At 46.0% G+C, this 23,459-nt stretch overlaps 4 non-coding genes and 1 pseudogene across 4 annotated transcripts; 3 read left to right on the top strand and 2 right to left on the bottom strand.

Annotated features, from left to right (window-relative positions):
• The first annotated feature begins 2,856 nt into the window (after nt 1-2,856).
• LOC139229561 (U1 spliceosomal RNA) lies at nt 2,857-3,018 on the top strand. The gene has a single exon (XR_011587760.1). It is a non-coding gene; the product is annotated as a U1 spliceosomal RNA (small nuclear RNA).
• A 1,748-nt stretch (nt 3,019-4,766) lies between these two features.
• LOC139229543 (small nucleolar RNA U3) lies at nt 4,767-4,956 on the top strand (annotated as a pseudogene).
• Nucleotides 4,957-12,323: 7,367 nt separating this feature from the next.
• Nucleotides 12,324-12,487, top strand: LOC139229557 (U1 spliceosomal RNA). Its single transcript, XR_011587757.1, has one exon. It is a non-coding gene; the product is annotated as a U1 spliceosomal RNA (small nuclear RNA).
• A 6,105-nt stretch (nt 12,488-18,592) lies between these two features.
• Nucleotides 18,593-18,756, bottom strand: LOC139229556 (U1 spliceosomal RNA). Its single transcript, XR_011587756.1, has one exon. It is a non-coding gene; the product is annotated as a U1 spliceosomal RNA (small nuclear RNA).
• A 4,240-nt stretch (nt 18,757-22,996) lies between these two features.
• Nucleotides 22,997-23,180, bottom strand: LOC139229489 (U2 spliceosomal RNA). The gene has a single exon (XR_011587724.1). It is a non-coding gene; the product is annotated as a U2 spliceosomal RNA (small nuclear RNA).
• Between the last annotated feature and the right edge of the window lie 279 nt (nt 23,181-23,459).

The raw sequence follows: 23,459 nt of genomic DNA, 5'->3' as shown, positions 1-23,459 counted from the left end.
CCCGCTACCCAAGACAGATGACCTGTTCACAACGTTAGCGGGGGGGGAAGTTGTTCACCAAGTTGGACCTAACCTCCGCCTACATGACACAGGAGCTGGCTGAATCTTCGAAAATATTGATGTGCATCAACATGCACAAAGGACTGTTTATATACCACAGATGCCCTTTTGGGATTCGCTCAGCTGCTGCCATCTTCCAGAGGAACATGGAGAGTCTGTTGACATCGGTTCCGCGCACCGTTGTGTTTCAAGACGACATCCTGATCACCGGTCGTGACACCACCGAACACCTGCACAACCTGGATTTTTTTAGCACAGTCAAGTCCACCTATGGCTCAAACACTCAAAGTCCTACCCAACTGAGAGCCAAGAATGAAGAGGTGCTCATCAAGGACAGAGAGGCAGTCAGTGCCTGCTGGAAGGACCACTTCGAGGATCTTCTCAACTAAGATTCTGTCTTTAACGTGACTGTCCTTGACTCCATCCCACAGCATGCTACTTGTCACCACCTCGGCACAATCTCAGTCCGGCATGAGGTTGAAAAAGCCATCCAACAACTGAAAAATAACAATGCCTCAGGAGCAGATGGAATCCCCGCCAAAGTACTGAAACATGGCAGAGAAGTACTCGGCGCGAATCCATGACCTCATCTCTCTTATCTGGAAGGAGGAGAGCATGCCAGGGGATCTCAGAGACATCATAATCGTGATCATCTTCAAGAAAGGGGACAAGTCCGATTGCAGTAATTACAGAAGAGTTTCACTGCTGTCTACTGCAGGGAAAATCATCGCAAGAATCCCCCTCAATCGCCTTCTTCCAGTGGCTGAAGAGCACCTCCCAGAGTCACAATGCGGATTCCGGGGCATAACGTACATGATCTTCACCGTGTGATAACTACAAGAGAAATGTAGGGAGCAGCATCAATCTCTGTACATGGCTTTCTTGGATCTGACAAAGGCCTTCGACTCTGTCAATCGCAAGGGATTATGGAGTGTCCTTGTCAAATTCGGCTGTCCTCAAAAATTTGTCACCATCCTCTGCCTTCTTCACGATGACATGCAAGCTGTGATTCTTACCAACAGATCCACCATAGACCCAATACAAGTGCAGACCAGGGTGGAGCAAGGCTGTGTCATTGCACCAACGATCTTCTCAATCTTCCGCACTGCAATGCTTCATTTCACCCTTAACAAGCTTCCCGCTGGAGTGGAGTTAATCTACAGGACAGGCGGGAAATTGTTCAATCTCTGATGCCTCCAGTCCAGATCCAACCTCTGTCATTGAATTACAATATGCAGATGAAGCTTGCGTTTGTGCACACTCAGAGTCCGAACTCAAAACCATCGTTGACACGTTCACTGAAGCATACGAGAGTCGGCCTCACATTAAACATCAGTAAGACAAAGGTCCTCTACCAACCTGCCCCCGCCACACAGTACTGCTCCCCCATTATCAAGATCCACAATGGACAATGTGGACCACTTCCCATACCTTGGGAGCCTACTATCAGCAAGGACAGACATTGATGATGAAGTCCAACACCACCTTCGGTGTGCCAGCGCAGCCTTCGGCCGCCTGAGGAAAAGGGTATTCCAAGACCGGGATCTCAAACACGGCACCAAGCTCATGTGAGCAGTAGTGATACCCCACCCTCTTATATGCTTCAAAGACATGGACTATGTACAGCAGGCACCTCAAAGCACTGAAGAACCACAAAATCCGGAAAATTCATTGGCCGGATAGGCGCACCAACGTCAGCATTCTCTCTCAGGCCAACATCCCCAGATCGAAGTGTTGACCACGCTCGACCAGCTCCAATGGGCAGGCGACATTGTCCAGATGTCTGCTGCTAGACTCCTGAAACAAACACTCTACTCCGCGCTACATCATGGCAGACGAGGCCCATGAGGTCAGAGAAAACGCCTCAAAGCCTCCTCGACAAAATGAAACATCCCCACTGACTATTGGAAATCCGTGGCTCAAGACTGCTCAAAGTGGAGGAGGAGCATCTGAGAAGACATCGAACACTTCGAGACTTTTCGCCGGGAGCACTCGGAAGCCAAGTACAAAAAGCGGAAGGAGCGCACGACAAACCAAGCTCCCCACCCACCCGTCCCATCAACCACCGTCTGCCCCACCTGTGACAGAGACTGTAGGTCCCGCATTGGACTCATCAGTCACCTGAGAACTCATTTTAGTGTAGAAGCAAGTCATCCTCGACTCTGGGGGATTGCTTAAGAAGAAAAGACAAAATATTGGAACCCCACTTAAGCAGAAGAAGGTAGGTTTATCCTGTAGAGTGGGATAAGCTATGGGAAATTGGTGAAATGTTTCAAACACAGGGAGTGAATGTCACAGGTGTTACTCCTGAGGCGCTATATAAATACAAGTTGTTGTTGTTGTGACGAAGACGCGATCGGCCGGAAGCTCACTACTTCCCGATTGGTCTTCCGATGCGGAAAACTTGAATATTGCTTTTTCAAAATCATCAGATTCTGTATTATTTTTCATATGAAGACAGGACAAACATTTACTTCACATGCAATAACACCGGGATTTATTTCCGGAAACCTTTCCGTGGCCCGAATTGAAAGTTAGTGAGCGAACATTGATTTCCTTTTACGGGCAATATGCAAATAAGGATGGCCTCGTCTGTATTACTGCAGTGTTTTGTCAAAGGATATATCATTATATTTTGCACTATTTTAGCAGATTGAACATGACAAAGTAGCAGGAGTTTCTGAATGAAGGGATATTGTGAGTTTAAAAGATGAGTCGTTGAGACTTTAAAAGGCACTGGATAATGTCGGGAGGCAGTGTGGGCAGGGGACCGTTAGTGTGGAAGCAAGTCATCTTTGACTTACCTGGCAGGGGAGGACCATGATCATGAAGGTGGTTCTCCCAGGTCGAGACTAACCCATTGCACTTAGGGTGTGTTGTCGCCTGCGATGTCCCGGGTACGGGATACTCGACTGCAAAATTTGTGGTAGTGGGGGAATGCGTTCGCGCTCTCCCCTGGCTTTACAACCAAATTTAGATTTTGAAATGAAAGTGGTATTTCTAACTAAGCTGTCAAATCTCTTATCTGCTTTAATTCTGACCTTGTTTAATTTTCTAGAGGAAAGAGCTAAAACAACATAGCATTTCTCCAAAACATAAATAACTGCTGTTATTTATAACATAAACTCCCTTAGCAACTGCTATATGCGGAGCTCCTTCATGGCAAACGAGCCAAAGGTGGGCAGCGCAAACGCTACAAGGACACCCTCAAAGCCTCCCTGGTAATGTGTGACATCACCACTGGCGACTGGCTGAAGACCACCCTAGGTGGAGAAAGTGCATCCAGGAGGGCGTTGAGCTCTTCGAATCACAACACTGCGAGCGTGAAGAGGTCAGGCGCAGGTAGCGGAAGGAGTGTGTGGTATCATTGCCACCAACGAATATCTGTGGCTCTCGTGTTGGACTGTTCAGCCACCGAAGAACTCACTTTAGAAGTGGAAGCAAGTCTATGATGAAACCAATTTACACCTTCTTAGGCAGTATGCCTGACTTGGTTCCACATTTCCGTTCTGAGGAAGGATCATCGGCTCTGTTTTTCATTCCAGAGATGCTGACCCGCTGAGACCAGCAAGTTTCGGCAAGACCAAAGTGCGTCTTTGACTGAGTTGATGGCCCTCCCGCAGCAGGTGATATCTGTCTCGGTGTGTGTCTCTGGGAACAGCCCGTAGAGCACAGAGTCCTGTGTTACGGAGCTGCTTGGGATGAACCTCGACAGCAACCACTGCATCTCTTTCCAAAGCTGCCTTGCGAAGGCGCAATCCTGAAGGAGATGGGTGACAGTCTCGTCCGCCCCACAGCCGACTCGTGTTGCTGAGACGTCGGCTGTGCATGAACGCTCTGACGGGTAAGGCCCTCCTCACCGCCAACCAAGCTACATCTTGGTGCTTGTGTGAAAGCTCCGGCGATGACACGTTCTGCCAAACGAGTTTGACAGTCCGCTCAGGGAACCACCCGACAGGGTCCACCCTCTCCTTTCGTAGGGCGTCCTGGACCACACCATAGCCATTCCTAATTGCCTTGAGAAGGTGGTAGTCAGCCGCCTTCTTTAACCACTGCAGTCCATGTGGTGAAGGTGCTCCCACAGTGCTGCTAGAGATGGAGTTTCGGGATTTTTACCCAGCAACCATGCAAGTCTTTTTTTCTCGCTGGTTTCAGGTTCTGGCGAAGGATCGTCGACCCGAAATGTTAACTCTGTTTTTGTATGCATAGATGCTGCCTGATCCGCTGAGATTTTCAGCATTTTGTTTTTATTTATTTAATTAGTTCTCCGAGTGTAATTCCATAAGAAACCAACAGAGGTCTCCTGACGGAATTGCCAGTATTTTCCTACGCAAAGACACTTTATTTTCTTTCAATGTCTCTAAAATTACAGAAAACGGTGTCTGTTGGTTTCACTAACTTTTATAAATAGATTAGATCCAGAAATTTAGCATAATGACCGTGAATGAATGAATAAACAAGACAGTTGCTGGAGACTGGTGGCTAATTTATGCAAATTACCTGCCTGCTTGGTAATGGCAGAACGACCGAAACTGTATTTATTTTTAACATAATTCTAACTTTACAAATGGTGAAATGAGATTAACTGTATTTATATTGGATTTCGTATTGGGCACTGTGAATGGGCGAGAAGCGGGTCGGAGCTCAGCCTGTGTTAAAGGGGGTTTGCTGAGGCTGGAGAGCAGCGCGGCGGAAACTTTTAATTTAAGACTATACTTTTTTGGATTATTTCTATAGTTTTTTTTACTTGAGAAATGTGTTCTAAAGTGTCTGGTCTCACTAACCTTCTGAGCGTGAAGAGGGTTTTAAGTGTTGCTTTTTGTAAGAACTTGTAGTCATTGATGATGGTTTCCTTTTCTCATTGTGAGAGCTGTGGAGGGAGAAAATGCATTCTGAGTGGTTGGTTAGTCATTTAAAAATTAAAAATCAAATCATTTTTTTTCGTTACTTAAAATGAAATCGTGAGTTTGTCATATAATGCAAGTTCTATTCCGATAGAGGTCGTTTGTGTGAAAAGCAGTATGCTTCTGCAAGTATTTTTCCAGGTGTTTCTGGCTGCGCGGCTGTGGAATGCTCCAGTTAATTGGACCTTTTCGAACCGCCTCTCCATTGTAGAAAAGTTTGTACAGGAAACACCTTTGACCGCAAGTGGGTTTGCACGTAATGTCCTTGAGGCCATATGGATAAAGGACATGGTGGAACCTGGCGGATGGTTCCCTGAGCAGACAGCCACATTTGGCAGAATGGCTCATCACCAGAACTTTCAAACAAGCACCAAGACCTAGTCTCGCTGGTGATGAGAAGCTCCCCGTCAGATCCTTCATCCACACCCAGGGTGTCAGTGCCACTGCACACTGTCCTCGAGGCGGCTGCGGCGGGCCACAAACCATCGCCCAATCTCTTTCTAGAATGTGCCTTTGCAAAGAATGTCAGGAAAGCGATGTCGTGGTTTTTGTCGAGTTTCATCCCGAGCAGCTCCGTGGGGAGAAGAGATGATCGAAAGGGGAAAGAGGGAGACGGGATCGGAGGGAGAGTGTTTTTTTGATGTTTCGGGCAGCGGGGTAATGTCCCTTTGGAATTTTCTATTCCTTACTGCCACTTTGGTCGGCACCACGCTTTCCGTATTTACCACCCAGCCTTTCTTGCCTTGGACCCTTGATTAGTCATCCTTCGCAGTTTTCCTTGTTTTAAACTCTTTTAGTCTGATACTTTCTACTCTTGTTTACTCTTTTTGGCTGTTTGAATTTTCCTCCGTCCACTATTTGTAATATCTGGCTTGCTGTGGCTTCATGTGTCTGGACACTTACGCCTTATTTCCATTTTTATTCTGGGTCCTGGTCTAGTGTTATCCTCTTAGGGTTAGGGTCTTTTTGGTTTGGGGTCGTTGGTTAGGGTTAGGGAGTTAAGTTTCAGGTTTTGGGTATTGAGGTTAGGGTTGGGGTGTTCTAAACTGGTTCTTCCCTTTTATTTTAGGTTTTAAGGTTGGGGTTAGGTTTGGGGTGGGGTTATTGTGGGTGGTGCCTTTCTGTTCTTGCTTTCTCTTTTTGGTTGCTTGGTTTCCTGCCATCTATTTATTTGTTGTGCTTCAGCTACTGTGGCCTTGTGTGTCTTTGTGAACACTGATGCCTTGCCCCAATTTTATTCTGGATACTGATTTGACTTATTGGGGTTCTGTGCATTTGTGTGTCACCCTGGACATTGATGCATCGCTCTACCTTTAGATTTAGCTTAGTTAATATTCCATCTTTATATTAGACATTCAGTTTAGTCTCCGCAGCTGTTGCTGCACTGCGGTGACGCGAGCTGGCGGCGGGCCCGAAGCGGGCGGTGAAGCGGACAGTGTGGTCCCCGAGCGCCTGGAGCTGAAGCGCGGATACAATCTGTGCTTCAATCGCTGGTTCGCCGAGAGGTTCCTGAAGGACGAAGTGAGCGCCGATCCGTGCAGCGGGCTCTTCAAACAGTACCAGGAGTGCGTGAGGAAAGCCATCCAGGAAAAGGAAATCCGTATTGAAGAACTGGAATTCATGGGACCCAAGCGGGAAAAGCCTGGTGGAAGTGGCGGTTCATCTTGCTGTGACAATGGCACCGGATTCTTGCCGTAATGTTTTCTTGTGGTTAAATTAGCATCACTATGGTAAATATATCTACACAGCCAAGTGTCGGGAATATCCAGACCTCGGATGCAGAGGGCAGGATTTAATAGAATGCTGTTGGACTCTGTAATTATTGCTTAAAAATGTAATTTCCAGAATGACAGCACGAATCATCGGAGAAACATTTACAAAAAAAACCTGGTGCAAGATATGATGAAGTCGGGTGAATTTTGTATTTCCCTTGTACAGTTTTTCTAACTTGTTTGAAGCGAGTTATGTGTCTTTGTGATGGACGTGTAACTGTAGATATGATGATACCCAAATCATATGAGAATGTGCTGCTTTAATGTATAAATCACGGTTTGCTTTGTGCTCTGAATGATTACATTATATATGTAGGTAACATTTTGTAACAGACATGGTTTTAATATATTCCCTTAAAGCTTCAATAAAAAAGTTTCTCCCAGGACGAGGCTAGCCCATTGTACTTCGAGTGTGGGATACTCGACTGCAAAATTTGTGGTAGTAGGGGACTGCGTTCGCACTCTCCCCTGGCTTTACAATTAAAATCAGAATTTCAGATACATCCATTTGCAAACTAAACATTTGCTCATCAATCTCAAGGTCTGTTTCAATTCCAGCTCTACTTTATTTCCAACAGAGGGAGTTACATTTTTTTTCAAAAAATATACTTTATTTATATAAAATGTTCACAATATACTGGAAAATAGCTCAGTACCTTGCGTTCAACAATTCCATACAATTTGTTTGGATGCTGACAGCAGTTCCATACAATGGACTAGCGTGCATTTCATTTCAAGGTACAGTTTAGTACAATCCGTAAATCACTTTACATGTAGTAATGTGCAAATAAGGGTATTACATGGAGCAGATGAGAACAGGTTTACATTACATTCCAGGATACATTTCAATACTGATCATGAATCACGTTACATGTAGCACTATGCAGATGAAAGCGGCCTTCCTCAAAAGCACTCAACACCATTCTAATATCACTTCCAACGTCACTCATCACGCCAATGCGGGATTACCTGCACCACCTTTAAAACAACTCACCAGTCAATCTGTTCAAATGGACCCATAAGGTGTACCAACACTCACATTCAAATCATCTCCACACTCACATTTGTATTAATCTCTACAACTACCAAATTGCACATTTTACACAAAAAAATCAACAATTAGCAGAGGGGTCAACAACCAGGGGGCATCGATCTAAAGTAATTGGTAGGAGGTTTAGAGGGGAGTTGAGGGGAGATTTCTTCATCCGAAGGTGTGGTAGAGGCAGAAACCCTCATCACATTGGGGCTGAAATTGCGGTCGGAGGCTTCCCGTGGGCAATTGCCTCCGACCTGAAACATTTCTCCGATGGTGAGTAACTTCTGGAATCTGATCCATTCCAGTTCTCTTTCAAAACAGGATTTTTGATATTTGCTGCAGGAAAATAACAGAGAGTCAAGAACAAAAAAATGCCATTTGGCCCACTGAAACTTGTTGCTCCGGTAATCAAATTAGCGCAGTCGTCATTCTTGGATCTTCTGTACAAGCCATATTATTAAAACATCTTCTCATCAACTTTTGTTTATCCCAACACTCACATCCACATCCAGCCACGCTTCATCAACTCTTACCTTTGTTTTTCCCAAAATATTTTTCGCCTTTCAAAAGCAGCTGAAACAAGTCAAATCCTTCGTTTGATGTCTTCTTCACAACTCCCATTCTCTGACACTAACCCACCAAGGTATACATACTTTTCCATCTTTTCAATTGTATCCCCACCAACTGTAATATGTATAACTTCCTGATGCCTCCCTAATGACATAATCGTTGACTTATTTTTCTCAATGTGTAATTCATATTTTCTACTTTCTATGTAATTTACTTTTTGTGTACATGGAGCACCATGATCTGTAAACACCTATGTAGTGCCATGTACAATGCAAGGTCTGTTGCGAAATACATGTTGGAGAAAAAAAAATGTAAATGTACCGTCACCCATTCCGTGTACTGTATAGTGACACGTGTAATGTAATTTGTTTGAATGTACTACAAGGTATCCCGTATTGGACCGAATTGCACTTGAACTGGAAAACAAGGAAATGTAATGAACGGAACTGCCATCAGCACCCAAATAATAGTGTATGGGATTGCTGACTGCAGCTAAAGTTATTAAAAATGCCTTTGAATGTACTGTACAGATTTTTTTTAATGAATAAAGTATATTTTGAAATTAAAAAAAATGTACAGCTCATCAATTAGTTTCTGCAAATCTGTTTTAGATGTTGCTATAAGGCCAAAGTCATCAGCAAATGTGAGATTGTTTAAAATCTAGCCACATAAGGATATTCGTTCAATGTCATATTTTATTGCAAGGTTCATCAATGCTTCCAGTACTAGATTAAATAAATCAGGTAACAGTGTACATCCTTGTCTCATTCCAACTGTTGATATAAACCATTCCATTAGTTTGCCGTCCACTCTAATTAACAGCTCTCAGGGACGAGTTATAGATAGAAACCTAGAAACATAGAAAATAGATGCAGGAGTAGGCCATTCGGCCCTTCGAGCCTGCACCGCCATTCAATGAATTCATGGCTGAACATGCAACTTCAGTACCCCATTCCTGCTTTCACATCATACCCCTTGAACTCCCTAGTAGTAAGGACTACATCTAACTCCTTTTTGAATATATTTAGTGAATTGGCCTCAACAACTTTCTGTGGTAGAGAATTCCACAGGTTCACCACTCTCTGGGTGAAGAAGTTTCTCCTCATCTCGGTCCTAAATGGCTTACCCCTTATCCATAGACTGTGACCCCTGGTTCTGGACTTCCCCAACATTGGGAACATTCTTCCTGCATCTAACCTGTCTAAACCCATCAGAATTTTAAACGTTTCTGAGGTCACCTCTCATTCTTCTGAACTCCAGTGAATACAAGCCCAGTTGATCCAGTCTCTCCTGATATGTCAGTCCCGCTATCCCGGGAATCAGTCTGGTGAACCTTCGCTGCACTCCCTCAATAGCAAGAATGTCCTTCCTCAAGTTAGGAGACCAAAACTGTACACAATACTCCAGGTGTGCAATGCAGGTGTGCATGATGGGCTGGACCACACCTGGGTCCAGCTCCATTGACACCGCGAGTCCATATAGTTCAACATTCAGCATTGTCGGGGGACAATTCATGGTGAATGTGTGCAGCCCATGTACCTCTGCCTTCTCTATCTGAGGCTCTGGTTCGTCGTGATCTTCCTTGGACCTGTCCTCTGCAACATGGTGGTTTGCAGGTTTAACAGGCTTTGCAGCTCGCCTGCCACTCGTTGGAGGTGTCCCATTGTTCCACAACCCTTGCAAACGTACTCTTTGAATCGACATGGATGCAAACGTTGATCACCCCCACAGCGCGAACAAGGTGTTAATGGCCTTGCATTCATCACCCTTGATGGTGAATTCTGAGTCATCTGTGGACGTGCAGCTGCCGGTATGATTCAAAAACAACATCACTTTGCTCACAGTACTTGTAGCAGCGCTTGTGTGCTGAGAGATTTGCTTCGTATTGTCACTGGTGGCAATGAACGCCTGGGCTATCGCTATAGCCTGACTCAAGGTTGGGGTCTCTACAGTCAAAAGTTTGCGAAGTATGTTTTCGTGGCCAATGCCAAGTACGAAAAAGTCTCTGAGCATGTGCTCCAAATGTCCTTCAAATTCGCAATGTCTTGCAAAGCGCCTTAGCTCGGCGACATAACTTGCCACTTCCTGGCCTTCAGACCTTTTGTAGGTGTAGAACCGGTACCTCGCCATCAGAACGCTTTCCTTCGGGTTCAAATGCTCTCGGACCAGTGTGCAATCGTCGTATGATTTCTCGGTGGGTTTCGCTGGAGTGAGCAGATTCTTCATGAGGCCATATGTTGGTGCCCCACAGACGGTGAGGAGGATCGCCCTTTGTTTGGCAGCGCTCTGTTCCCCATCTAGCTCGTTGGCCACAAAGTATTGGTCGAGTCGCTCCACAAAAGTTTCCCAATCAGAATTTCTCCAGGATGCCCACTGTTCTCTGCATCTTTGGGTTTGCTATCTGTATCTCGTCGCCAGTTGTTGTGTATAGAGAAAGAGTCAGACGGAACACTGTGAGCTCAAAGTAAAGTGTGACCGTAGTCTTTTATTGCAGGTTTCCAGAGTACCTCTCCAACCTGTGAGGCCTCCTTAAATACCTGTGCTCCCAAGGGATTATGGGATCCCTTGGGACTCCAGGGGATGAGACCTCTGGTGGCTGTACAGAGTAAATACAAGTTACATATATAACAATGCTCCCTGCCCGCCCCCACCCCCCCCCAAGTCAATGGTGTAACAATTTACAATGTGACTCGATCTGGGGCCTTCTTGCCCTGGTTGATCGTCTCTGTGTGTGAAAGCTGGTATTGTTGAATCATTTGTTGGGCTGTTTTCTGTCCGTCAACCAATCCTCAATCCATGCTTGTATATTACCCCCAATCCCACGAGCCCTAATGTTGTTTAATAACCTCTTGTGAGGCACCTTATCAAATGCCTTCTGAAAACACCACATCCACTGGTTCCCCTTTATCTTCTATTCTGCTAGTTACAACCTCAAAAATCACTAACAGATTTGTCAAGCATGATTTCCCTTTCATAAATCCGCGTTGACTCTGCCCAATCCTATTATTATTTTCTAAGTTGCTTCACCGGGAGCCAATGTAGGGCAGCGAGCATAGGGGTGATGGGTGATCGTGACTTGGTGTGAGTTAGGACATGGGCAGCTGAGTTTTGGATGACTTCAAGTTTACGCAGTGTAGGATGTGGGTGGCCAGCCAGGAGTGCGTTGGTGTAGTCAAGTCTAGAGGTAACAAAGGCATGCATGAGTGAGGGTTTCAGCAGCGGAAGAGCTGAGGCAGGGGCGGAGGCAAGCAATGTTATGGAGGCGGGAATAGGCGGTTTAATTATGCCATAGATACGTGACCTAAAGCTAATTTCAGGGACAAATAGGAAGAAGAGAATTAGTTATTGAATCCTAATGCCCGCACATACACAGTAACTCTGTGAAGTCACTTTCTTGTGTGAAGCATGTGCTTCATGAAAACACTACTGAATGGCCTAGCTGTCATTTTAAGGTCATGTACCCTCGATCTCGTCTCCCCCCATGAGAGGAAATCGTTTCTCTCTAATCTAAAGTTCTTTAATCATTTTAAACAGCTCAAGGGAATACCAGCCTCATCTATGTTCTCACAATGTGACCCTTTTACTCCTGGCATAATGCTGGGCTGCAGAGGTACTGACTGGACTTGAGGGACTGGACAGGAAGCATTGACTTGCCTCAGAGGCAGAGGCTTCCATTTCGTTATTGAAGCATTTGTCCCCGCCCACACAGTGAGCTCAGTTTCAGGACTGCTGCGTTCCGTGTCACGATTGGTGGAGCTGTTTCCTTTTATGGATGAGATGCAAATATCAGCGAAAAGAAATACAGTGGAATCCTCAAAACTGTCATATTTAATCAAATGAAGGGAAAGAAAGCCATCAGTCTTACATTTCATTCTATGTTTTTATGAGGAAAAGATAAATTAAACTCATGAAATTGTAACTTGCCGTGACGTTAAAGAGTAAGGATTGGGATTGGATAGCGATTTCGAGCCACTTTAAGGCATACTTACCTGGCAGGGGAGTAACCATGATCAAGAAGGTGGTTCTCCCAGGACGAGGCTAGCCCATTGCACTTCGGGTGTGCTGACGCCTGCGATGTCCCCAAATGCGGGATACTCGACTGCAAAATTTGTGGTAGTGGGGGACTGCGTTCGCGCTCTCCCCTGGCTTTGCAATCAAAATCAGAATTTCGAATACATTCTTTTGCAAACTAAGCGCTTTCAATCATCAATCTCACCACTGCCTTTTTCTTCTTCCACAGTTCTCTGGACTCTACAATCACTTTTTTTCCACACTATACTCATCACACCTACTCCACCTTATTCACACTTGCAACTTAACACCACATCCAACAACATTTTCAAAGTAGCACGTCATCTCTGCACTTTTACCTCATCAGTACTTTGATGGCTGTAAACTGCTTTGCGGTCGTCAAAGGTGCTATATCAATGCACCTCTTGATTTTTCCACAACATTTTCAATCTTATACAACGACACAGCACAAAACGAGGCCATTCATAAGAATTAGGAACAGGAAAAGTAGGCCATCTAGCCCCTCGAGCCTGCTCCGCCATTCAATAAGATCATAGCTGATCTGGCCGTGGACTCAGCTCCACTTACCCGCCCGCTCCCCGTAACCCTTAATTCCCTTATTGGTTACAAATCTATCTATCTGTGATTTGAATACATTCAATGAGCTAGCCTCAACTGCTTCCTTGGGCAGAGAATTCCACAGATTCACAACCCTCTGGGAGAAGAAATTCCTTCTCAACTCGGTTTTAAATTGGCTCCCCCGTATTTTGAGGCTGTGCCCCCTAGTTCACCCCTCATCCTTCTGAACTCCAACCAGTAAAGACCCAGTCTACTCAATCTATCATCATAAGGTAACCATCTCATCTCCAGAATCAGCCGAGTGAATCGTCTCTGTACCCCCTCCAAGGCCAGTATATCCTTCCTTAAGTAAGGTGACCAAAACTGCACGCAGTACTCCAGGTGCGGCCTCACCAATACCCTGTACAGTTGCAGCAGGACCTCCCTGCTTTTGTACTCCATCCCTCTCGCAATGAAGGCCAACATTCCATTCGCCTTCCTGATTACCTGCTGCACCTGCAAACTAACTTTTTGGGATTCATGCACAAGGACCGTTGGTTAAATGGTGTAATGGTGAGAACTCTGGATTTTGAATCCAGCGATCCGAGTTCAAAGCTGAATTTTTAGCAGCTTCCCTGGTGGTCTAGTGGTTAGGATTGGGCGCTCACACCGCCGCGGCCTGGGTTCGATTCACGGTCAGGAAACATTGTATTTGCGGTGCTTCAAATTGCAATGCTGTTCCTGAACAAACTTACAGCTCACCTCACTGTTGCTGCCCCAACCATCAGCAGCGTGTCATGATACAATGGACACTTCTGTTTGGCTACGGCCACTCTAATCTGAAAATGTCTGATCTTGGAAACTAAGCAGAGTCAGGCCTGGTTAGTACTTGGATGGGAGACCGCCTGGGAATACCACCAGGTGCAGTAGGCTTAGTATATGGCCATGCTGGTCTGAAAACACCTGATCTTTTCTCTTCTTAAAAGCTAAGCGGACTCAGGCCTGGTTAAAATGTGGATGGGAGACCGCCTGTGATACCAGGTGCAGTAGGCTTTTGCTGCCGCCACAGGCCGCTCATCGTTCTGCACACACACTGCCGTTGATCCATCAACAATCATTTGTGCTAATCTTTCCAGTGGCCAATAATGAAAGAGAACTGAACCAATTGTTTTGCAGTATCCCAGGGAAAGCTTTTACAAAGTTATTTTCTTATGATGAATCTTGGAGGAGTATGACAAATGAACAATGCTGTATATTGTAGCAAATGTGTAGCTTTGTCACTTGCCATTCAATTACAGTGAAAATACAAACAAAATGTTTATTTTCTTGCCGTTGAATAGTCATCATGAAAAAGCTTCATGCACAAGGACCCCCAGGTCCCTCTGCACCACACTGCCCATCCTGCCTCTCACCGCTCTTTCAAAGGGCTATCCAGTTAATCCTACTCCTCTCTTCTTTCTCCAAAGACCTCGCCATTATTTTTCTTCAAGTATTATCCAAATTAACTTTTCAACATTCAATTTGCTTCCACCACAATTTAAATTCCCCAGCTGCTGTGGTGGGATTTGAACTCATGTCACAGGATCATTAAGTTCTGGCCTCTGGATGACTTCTCCGGTTACGACTGCACTGCACCCACCGCCTGAAAGGATGCTGAAAGCAAATTCAGTAGTAATGTTGAAAAGTGTAGGATTTCTAAATCTCTCTGGGCTTACATTTGACAGTGAGACCATTCTCTTTAAAACAATTGGAACAGTTTATTAAAAACACACACATACATTGAACAAAGTTATCAAATATCCTACAGATCTACCTTAGTTACAACAGAGAGAAATTGAGGTTATAATAAAGAGTGATATATGTTACGTCCCTTGGCTGGCTGGTTTGAACACATGACTTGCTGTTTCAGCTGGTCTTAAAAAGGAATGTCTTCTCGTGCCGTGTGTCCGAGAGAGAGAGCAACCTGTGTGGCTTGAGTTTTTAAATCCCTTAAGTCCATTGTCCCTCTGAAACCCTCATGATTGGATCTTGGTGCCAGGGCAGCTCCTTATTGGCTCTCCTCACATATGTGGCTGTCTGGAGGCCAATACACAAAAGCCATGTGGCATCTCTGTGGGCATCCATTTTGTTACAACACTAACAGGCCTTTCCGTATAATCTACATTTTTAACATTTATACATACACATAATCAATTTTAATCATTAATAAACACTTTTATTCGTACAAAAGGTAATTTGGATAATACTTGAAGGGAAAATAATTGCAGGGCTTCGGTGAAAGAACAGAAGAGTAGGGTTTACTGGATAGGTCGAATGAGCTTCTCTGTGCTGTATCATTCTATAGGTCGTTAATAAGGTTGAATGAACATTTTGCCAAAGTCCAGAGTTGGCATGCAAGATTGGAAATATGTGGTGTGGACTTGCAAATGATTGTTGACTTTTTATACAAAATGTGCAATTTCTGAGTTGCTGTTTTGATTGCTTATTAGACAATTACTACAGTGACTAATGGCCTGTTGAGTTGTTAAAAAGGTGTAGGTTGGCGTTAAGTCTTTTGGAGGTGAAGGCCGCTTTATACAGCAGCTCCCTCTGGTGGAAATAAAGCAAGATTAAAATTGGGGGAAAAAATCAGCCAACATATAACCTTCAATTTCTAATTGATGATTGTAAAGGAAACGCAGTCCCCCAATACCACAAATTTTGCAGTCGAGTATCCTGTCAGCATACCCAAAATGCAATAGGCTCGCCTCGTCATGGGAAAACAAACTTCTTCATCACTGTTACTCCCCTGTCAAATAATTTTGTTTCTCTTCTGCGCACACTGCGTTTCTAAAAGTCCCTGGTCCAAACAGAATCTTTTTATATATACAATATATATATATTTTCAATCAATACAGTATTTCAGAACTCAGCAGTCCCCCTTTGTGAACCCTTGATGCAGATAAAGATGTTGCTAATCAGGATCAGCCAAGTGTCCTGGGAAGCAAGGTATAAATCAGTTGGTAACTCCACACAGCAAAATGAAATAGGAGGTGTGTGGGGGGCCTGACCCATCCACCTCCATGGCACGAACCTGGTATTGCAGTACTTCCAGGAACGGTGCAGTGGCTCTCGGCCTTTTGGCTAAGAGCATTGGCGCAGAGTGATCCTTGACGTGTGCAAGGTGACCTCTGGCGTTTGTGATTTGACAAAGAATTGGAACACATCTTTACACAACTTTTTTTTTGAAATTCGTAGCCAATCGTTCCAATTCTTTGTCAAATCACAAACGCCAGAGGTCACCTTGCACACGCCAAGGATCACTCTGCGCCAATGCTCTTAGCCAAAAGGCCTAGAGCCACTGCACCGTTCCTGGAAGTACTGCAATACCAGGTTCGTGCCATGGAGGTGGATGGGTCAGGTCCCCCACACACCTCCGTGGAGGTGGATGGGTCAAGCCACCCCACCCACCTCCTGCAAAACTAATAGGGCAATTTTATGCTGTTCCCAGCAGGATTTTCTTCACGAACAGATCCCGGTTGATCGTTGTCTGTCCTTCCACTTTCTTCACCGTCACTCGGATGGTGTTTCGGACGCCCTGGTTCGCCGCTCGGTCGGCCGCCATCCGGGTTGTAGATTCCTCCTTTCGCTGTGAGTTTTGGCCGAAGCCATCAATCTCTGTTTCTGTTTGCCCCAGTCCAGGGCTTGGGCGGGACTCAAAGGCCCACCGAATGATCGGTCGACATGCAGATTTTGTCTCTTCTCTCCAATTGGCGCCTGGCTCAAGCCAAAGGCCAGAGCCAGCAAAACTGGAAAAACGAGTTTCTGCAGTCAGCCAATTTGCATATAAATGCCCAATCAACAGGTACTCCACTTGATCTTAGCCAAAAGATCAGGTGTTTTCAGACCAGCGTGGCCATATGCTAAGCCTACTGCACCTGGTATTCCCAGGCGGTCTCCCATCCAAGTACTAACCAGGCCTGACTCTGCTTAGTTTCCAAGATCAGACGTTTTCAGATTAGAGTGGCCGCAGCCAAACAGAAGTGTCCATTGTATCACGACACGCTGCTGATGATTGGGGCAGCAACAGTGAGGTGAGCTGTAAGTTTGTTCAGGAACAGCATTGCAATTTGAAGCACTGCAAATACAATGTTTCCTGACCGTGAATCGAACCCAGGCCGCGGCGGTGAGAGCACCCAATCCTAACCACTAGACCACCAGGGAAACTGCTAAAAATTCAGCTTTGAACTCGGATCGCTGGATTCAAAATCCAGAGTTCTCACCATTACACCATTTAACCAACGGTGCATGAAACTCTTTTGAGTTTACCTGCGAAAACATAAACATTAAAACCATGCCACCCGACCTGGGTGACACTCCAGACATTTACAAGGCACTTTTTTTTTTTTCCCCCCCTTTTTTTTTGGGGCGCTAAAATCAAATTTTTCCAGTGCCCCCTACAAAAGGGGAGGGGGACACTAAAAGCACCGGCAATGAAAACAAATTAAACTTTAAAACGTAAAATCAAATTAAAATTTGGTTGCCGGGCGTGATGATGCACTCCAGTCCCTCCGGTGCCCACCTCTCGCGGAAGGCCGCGAGCGTACCGGTGGACACTGCGTGCTCCATCTCCAAGGACACCCTGGACCGGATGTAAGAGCGGAAGAGAGGCAGGCAGTCAGGTTGAACGACCCCCTCGACCGCCCGCTGCCTGGACCGGCTGATGGCAACGGTGCATGAATCCCAAAAAGTTAGTTTGCAGGTGCAGCAGGTAATCAGGAAGGCGAATGGAATGTTGGCCTTCATTGCGAGAGGGATGGAGTACAAAAGCAGGGAGGTCCTGCTGCAACTGTACAGGGTATTGGTGAGGCCGCACCTGGAGTACTGCGTGCAGTTTTGGTCACCTTACTTAAGGAAGGATATACTGGCCTTGGAGGGGGTACAGAGACGATTCACTCGGCTGATTCTGGAGATGAGATGGTTACCTTATGATGATAGATTGAGTAGACTGGGTCTTTACTGGTTGGAGTTCAGAAGGATGAGGGGTGAACTAGGGGGCACAGCCTCAAAATACGGGGGAGCCAATTTAAAACCGAGTTGAGAAGGAATTTCTTCTCCCAGAGGGTTGTGAATCTGTGGAATTCTCTGCCCAAGGAAGCAGTTGAGGCTAGCTCATTGAATGTATTCAAATCACAGATAGATAGATTTGTAACCAATAAGGGAATTAAGGGTTACGGGGAGCGGGCGGGTAAGTGGAGCTGAGTCCACGGCCAGATCAGCTATGATCTTATTGAATGGCGGAGCAGGCTCGAGGGGCTAGATGGCCTACTTTTCCTGTTCCTAATTCTTATGAATGGCCTCGTTTTGTGCTGTGTCGTTGTATAAGATTGAAAATGTTGTGGAAAAATCAAGAGGTGCATTGATATAGCACCTTTGACGACCGCAAAGCAGTTTACAGCCATCAAAGTACTGATGAGGTAAAAGTGCAGAGATGACGTGCTACTTTGAAAATGTTGTTGGATGTGGTGTTAAGTTGCAAGTGTGAATAAGGTGGAGTAGGTGTGATGAGTATAGTGTGGAAAAAAAGTGATTGTAGAGTCCAGAGAACTGTGGAAGAAGAAAAAGGCAGTGGTGAGATTGATGATTGAAAGCGCTTAGTTTGCAAAAGAATGTATTCGAAATTCTGATTTTGATTGCAAAGCCAGGGGAGAGCGCGAACGCAGTCCCCCACTACCACAAATTTTGCAGTCGAGTATCCCGCATTTGGGGACATCGCAGGCGTCAGCACACCCGAAGTGCAATGGGCTAGCCTCGTCCTGGGAGAACCACCTTCTTGATCATGGTTACTCCCCTGCCAGGTAAGTATGCCTTAAAGTGGCTCGAAATCGCTATCCAATCCCAATCCTTACTCTTTAACGTCACGGCAAGTTACAATTTCATGAGTTTAATTTATCTTTTCCTCATAAAAACATAGAATGAAATGTAAGACTGATGGCTTTCTTTCCCTTCATTTGATTAAATATGACAGTTTTGAGGATTCCACTGTATTTCTTTTCGCTGATATTTGCATCTCATCCATAAAAGGAAACAGCTCCACCAATCGTGACACGGAACGCAGCAGTCCTGAAACTGAGCTCACTGTGTGGGCGGGGACAAATGCTTCAATAACGAAATGGAAGCCTCTGCCTCTGAGGCAAGTCAATGCTTCCTGTCCAGTCCCTCAAGTCCAGTCAGTACCTCTGCAGCCCAGCATTATGCCAGGAGTAAAAGGGTCACATTGTGAGAACATAGATGAGGCTGGTATTCCCTTGAGCTGTTTAAAATGATTAAAGAACTTTAGATTAGAGAGAAACGATTTCCTCTCATGGGGGGAGACGAGATCGAGGGTACATGACCTTAAAATGACAGCTAGGCCATTCAGTAGTGTTTTCATGAAGCACATGCTTCACACAAGAAAGTGACTTCACAGAGTTACTGTGTATGTGCGGGCATTAGGATTCAATAACTAATTCTCTTCTTCCTATTTGTCCCTGAAATTAGCTTTAGGTCACGTATCTGTGGCATAACTAAAACCGCCTATTCCTGCCTCCATAACATTGCTTGCCTCCGCCCCTGCCTCAGCTCTTCCGCTGCTGAAACCCTCACTCATGCATGCCTTTGTTACCTCTAGACTTGACTACACCAACGCACTCCTGGCTGGCCACCCACATCCTACACTGCGTAAACTTGAAGTCATCCAAAACTCAGCTGCCCATGTCCTAACTCACACCAAGCCACGATCACCCATCACCCCTATGCTCGCTGCCCTACATTGGCTCCCGGTGAAGCAACTTAGAAAATAATAATAGGATTGGGCAGAGTCAACGCGGATTTATGAAAGGGAAATCATGCTTGACAAATCTGTTAGTGATTTTTGAGGTTGTAACTAGCAGAATAGAAGATAAAGGGGAACCAGTGGATGTGGTGTTTTTGGATTTTCAGAAGGCATTCGATAAGGTGCCTCACAAGAGGTTATTAAACAACATTAGGGCTCGTGGGATTGGGGGTAATATACAAGCATGGATTGAGGATTGGTTGACGGACAGAAAACAGCCCAACAAATGATTCAACAATACCAGCTTTCACACACAGAGACGATCAACCAGGGCAAGAAGGCCCCAGATCGAGTCACATTGTAAATTGTTACACCATTGACTTGGGGGGGGGGGGGGCGGGCGGGGAGCATTGTTATATATGTAACTTGTATTTACTCTGTACAGCCACCAGAGGTCTCATCCCCTGGAATACCAAGGGATCCCATAATCCCTTGGGAGCACAGGTATTTAAGGAGGCCTCACAGGTTGGAGAGGTACTCTGGAAACCTGCAATAAAAGACTACGGTCACACTTTACTTTGAGCTCACAGTGTTCAGTCTGACTCTTTCTCTATACACAACAACTGGCGACGAGATACAGATAGCAAACCCAAAGATGCAGAGAACAGTGGGCATCCTGGAGAAATTCTGATTGGGAAACTTTTGTGGAGCGACTCGACCAATACTTTGTGGCCAACGAGCTAGATGGTGAACAGAGCGCTGCCAAACGAAGGGCGATCCTCCTCACCGTCTGTGGGGCACCAACATATGGCCTCATGAAGAATCTGCTCACTCCAGCGAAACCCACCGAGAAATCGTACGACGATTTGTGCACACTGGTCCGAGAGCATTTGAACCCGAAGGAAAGCGTTCTGATGGCGAGGTACCGGTTCTACACCTACAAAAGGTCTGAAGGCTAGAAAGTGGCAAGTTATGTCGCCGAGCTAAGGCGCTTTGCAAGACATTGCGAATTTGAAGGACATTTGGAGCACATGCTCAGAGACTTTTTCGTACTTGGCATTGGCCACGAAAACATACTTCGCAAACTTTTGACTGTAGAGACCCCAACTTTGAGTCAGGCTATAGCGATAGCCCAGGCGTTCATTGCCACCAGTGACAATACGAAGCAAATCTCTCAGCACACAAGCGCTGCTACAAGTACTGTGAACAAAATTATGTTGTTTATGAATCATACCGGCAGCTGCACGTCCACAGATGACTCAGAGTCCACCATCAAGGGTGATGAATGCAAGGCCAGTAACACCTTGTTGGCGCTGCGGGGGTGATCATCGTTTGCATCCATGTCGATTCAAAGAGTACGTTTGCAAGGGCTGTGGAACAATGGGACACCTCCAACGAGTGGCAGGCGAGCTGCAAAGCCTGTTAAACCTGCAAACCACCATGTTGCAGAGGACAGGTCCATGGAGGATCACGACGAACCAGAGCCTCAGATAGAGGAGGCAGAGGTACATGGGGTGCACACATTCACCATGAATTGTCCCCCGACAATGCTGAATGTTGAACTATATCGACTCCTGGTTTCAATGGAGCTGGACCCGGGCGCGAGCCAGTCCATCATGGGCAAAAAGACTTTTGTAAGGTTGTGGTGCAACAAGGCCTCAAGGCCAGTCTTAAGTCCAGTTCGCACGAAACTAAGAACTTACACTAAAGGACTGATTCCTGTAATCGGCAGTGCTACCGTAAAGGTCACCTATGATGGAGCGGTGCACGTGCTACCACTCTGGGTGGTACCGGGCGATGGTCCCACGTTGCTCGGCAGGAGCTGGCTGGGAAAGATAAGCTAGAACCGAGTGCTATCGCCCACTGACGACACTTCGTGTGCCCAGGTCTTAAACAAATTTCCTTCGCTGTTCAAACCAGGCATCGGGAAATTCCAAGCAGCAAAAGTGCAGATCCACTTAATTCCGGGGACGCGACCCATCCATCACAAGGCGAGAGCAGTACCGTACATGAAGAGAGAAAGGATAGAGATCGACCTAGACCGGCTGCAAAGAGAGAGCATCATTTTACCGATCGAGTTCAGCGAGTGGGCCAGTCCTATTGTCCCAGTCCTCAAGGGAAACGGCATCGTCAGAATCTGTGGCGATTACAAAGTAACTATCAATCGTTTCTCCCTGCTGGACCAATACCCACTACCGAAGGCCGACGACCTCTTTGCAACGCTGGTGGGAGGAAAGACGTTCACGAAGCTGGATCTGACTTCAGCCTACATGACGCAAGAACTGGAGGAATCATCGAAGGCCCTCACCTGCATCAACACGCACAAAAGTCTTTTTGTTTATAACAGATGCCCGTTTGAAATCCGATCAGTGGCGGCGATATTCCAGAGAAACATGGAAAGTTTACTGAAGTCGGTCCCGCACACCGTGGTCTTCCAGGACGACATCTTGGTCACAGGTCGGAACACAGTCGAGCATCTGCAGAACCTGGAGGAGGTTCTTAGTCGACTCAACCACGTGGGGCTCAGATTAAAACGCTCGAAGTGCATTTTCCTGGCACCTGAAGTGGAGTTCTTGGGAAAGAGGATTGCGGCGGACGGCATCAGGCCCAACAATGCGAAGACGGAGGCAATCGAGAACGCACCGAGGCCGCAGAACATGACGGAGCTGTGGTCGTTCCTGGGACTCTTGAACTACTTTGGTAACTTTTTACTGGGTCTCAGCACCCTGCCAAAACCAGTACATGTCTTACTACGAAAAGGGGGCGAATGCATTTGGGGCAAGAGCCAAGAAAATGTCTTTGTAAAAGGGAGGAAATTGTTATGCTCAAACAAATTGCTTGTGTTGTATAATCCATGTAAGCGTTTGGTACGAGCATGTGATGCGTTGTCATATGGCGTCGGGTGTGTATTGCAACAAGCTAATGATTTCGGGAAACTGCAACCGGTTGCTTATGCAGCCAGGAGTCTGTCTAAGGCTGAGAGAGCCTACAGCATGATTGAGAAAAAAGCATTAGTGTGTGTCTATGGGGTAAAGAAAATGCATCAACACCTGTTTGGGCTAAAATGCAAATTGGAAACTGACCATAAACCACTCATATCCCTGTTTTCCGAGAGTAAAGGGATAAATACCAATGCATCGGCCCGCATCCAGAGATAGGCGCTCACATTTTTTTTTTCTATTCGTTGCCAATCTTTCCAATTCTTTGTCAAATCACAAACACCAGAGGTCACCTTGCACACATCAAGGATCACTCTGCGCCAATGCTCTTAGCCAAAAGGCCTAGAGCCACTGCACCGTTCCTGGAAGTACTGCAATACCAGGTTGGAGGTGGATGGGTCAAACCACCCCACCCACCTCCTATTTCCAAAAAGCATAGGAGAATCACCTTCCTGATCCAGGGAGAACCACGTTGGGGTCATGGTTACTCCCCTGTCAGGTCAGTTACGCATGATCTTAGCCAAAAGGCCGAGATAGGCGCTCACATTTTCTGCATACAACTACGCCATCCGCCACAGGCCAGGCACAGAAAACTGCGTCGATGCTCTCAGCAGGCTGTCTTTGCCCACCATGGGGATGGAAATGGCACAGCCCGCAGATCTAGCCATGGTTATGGAAGCATTTGAGAGTGAGCAATCCCCCGTCACTACCCGGCAGATCAAAACCTGGAGAAGCCAGGACCCCTTATTATCTCTAGTCAAAAGCTGTGTGCTTCACGGGAGCTGGTCCAGTGTCCCAGCGGAAATGCAGGAAGAG

The sequence above is a fragment of the Pristiophorus japonicus genome, chromosome 18 (genome assembly GCF_044704955.1).
Source record: "Pristiophorus japonicus isolate sPriJap1 chromosome 18, sPriJap1.hap1, whole genome shotgun sequence".
NCBI classification, from domain to species: domain Eukaryota; kingdom Metazoa; phylum Chordata; class Chondrichthyes; family Pristiophoridae; genus Pristiophorus; species Pristiophorus japonicus.
Note: the sequence above shows the minus strand (reverse complement) of the source record. Positions and strands in the feature narration are given on the sequence as shown.